The 2,044-nt window shown below is 45.0% G+C and overlaps 1 pseudogene; it reads right to left on the reverse strand.

Moving 5' to 3' along the window:
- Window positions 1–1,146: 1,146 nt before the first annotated feature.
- LOC141818081 (two-pore potassium channel 5-like) lies at window positions 1,147–1,826 on the reverse strand (annotated as a pseudogene).
- Between the last annotated feature and the right edge of the window lie 218 nt (window positions 1,827–2,044).

A 2,044-nucleotide genomic window follows, 5' to 3' on the forward strand; every position in this document is an offset into this window, starting at 1 on the left:
ACGAATTTTTTAGCTCTTAAATGTTGGTTCCGGTAGCTGCCGGAGAGGATGCAAACTGATATGAATCGTTGAGACTAGTGTTCAACACTAGACACTAGATGGATTCGATGATCTTTCTAGCATCTGGAGGGATCTATTTATATAAAGGGAAGAGGTACAAATACTCTTTGGTGAGTGGTTGTGACCTTTGGGCAAGATTCATCTGGGTCGTTCGATCTGGAGGGTTGTAACCCTTCAGATCTCCCTTTTGTCATCAGCCGTCAAATCTGGATCCAAAGATTCATTCGATTTGACGCTTCATATCAAGCATCATTACCAGCGCTTAGATCGCGACTCTTCACAATCCAACACTCCAGATCACATCACATGCGATCCATCACACCTCTTTGATCAAAGGTTGTCATCTATTCGCCTAGTCAACAGTCTAGTCATCTCTCCCTACCCACGTGGATGCCACATAGGCACTGCCACATCACATGCGAGTCTGACACGTCACCCAAGTGTCACGTAGACACGCCACATCCTTTGGAACGTGCGCCAACAAAGCGACCAGTGCGCGCGTGGCGGGCTACGGGCTCACAGATACGAGCACCTGCTCGCTCGTGAGAAGAGAGCACATGAGCTTTTGTGTTAACTCCATTAACACAGCAACATTAATAAGAAAAAGAAGTCTAACGAATTTTTCCGATGTGAGACTATTCCCCATGGACTTCCTTATATAACATTAATTAACAATTAATGCTGCTTTGGACTGATTTTGAACAATTAATTTTTCATTCACCCTTAATCAGTTTTGAGCAAATTAATAGTCTAGATCTATCTACGCGAAACGTAAATTTTGATTTTGAAGTCAATTTTGACTTTCATCGATTGATGGCATCGTGATTTTTTTTCTACAAAATCGTATTGATCCGTTAAGGCTCAAATATCCAACATTAAGGCTACGTTTGGTAGGACGTAATATAATCACGCTTGTGTAATGTAATCAAGTTTTAATTAATGTAATGTAATCAAGATTACATTACTATGTTTGGTTGGAGGAATGCATGTAATCTTTGATTACAAGGATGATTACATTACAGTGTTTGGTGTTCATTATTTTCAATAAGGAATATAATTTTTATTATTATAAAATACCAATAATACCCTTCCTCCCCGTACCCCATCGTCGTCACCGACGCCACCACAAGGTAGAAGCTGTCGACCCAGCACAGGCCCTCCAGCGCGCGCGCCGCCACCCTGAAGGTGATGCAAGCGACCACCACCCTCCAGCACGAGCGCAACCTCGACCGCACCCGCATCCACACGCCCACCAAGAACAGCGCGCGATCGAGTGCTCGGCGACCGCCGACGTCGACCGCCGTGAGCAGCGCCTCCTCCTACCAGTCCAGCGCGTGTGCAAGCAGACCATCGAGCACGACGTCGATGAAGCCAAAGCCGACGAGGACGAAAGCGCAGGCGAGCTTGGCGGCCCACGTGCCCGGCACGAGGTCGTCGTAGTCGATGGTGCAGAGGCTAACAACGGTGAAGTAGAGGTCGTCGACAACGGGGGAGCCAGTGGTGCGACCTTCGAAGCTCTTGTGCCTCGCCGCGTAGACGACGACGATGACAGAGATGTACAGGACTATGCTGCCAGCGGCCAGCTTCATGAAGGAAAGTGCAGTAGGAGGAGGTCTGGCAATGGGTTGGAGATCGATCGTAGAGGACGAAGGAGCATGAGAATCGACGAAGATGGATGGAGAAGAAAGCGGAAGGGTATATTTGGTATAAAGCAGAATTCTAACAGAATTAAATGGTTTAAGAAATAAACTTATTCTTTTGGCCATAAAGCGGAAGGATATATTTGGTACGATAAAAATAGAATCCGTAATGTAATCGGATTCCACACTATATCCTTTGTAATCGAGATTACAGATCTTGGCTCTTTTTTTTAAATACAATTACATTACATTACGTCTCTAAAATGTTACCAAACAAAGTAAATCATCTTGTAATATAATCCTGATTACATTACAAGTATGATTACCCCTTACTAAACATGCCC

The sequence above is a fragment of the Curcuma longa genome, unplaced genomic scaffold, assembly GCF_044706935.1.
Source record: "Curcuma longa cultivar G26 ecotype Majalengka, Jawa Barat unplaced genomic scaffold, ITB_CL_G26_1.1 contig_23237, whole genome shotgun sequence".
NCBI classification, from domain to species: domain Eukaryota; kingdom Viridiplantae; phylum Streptophyta; class Magnoliopsida; order Zingiberales; family Zingiberaceae; genus Curcuma; species Curcuma longa.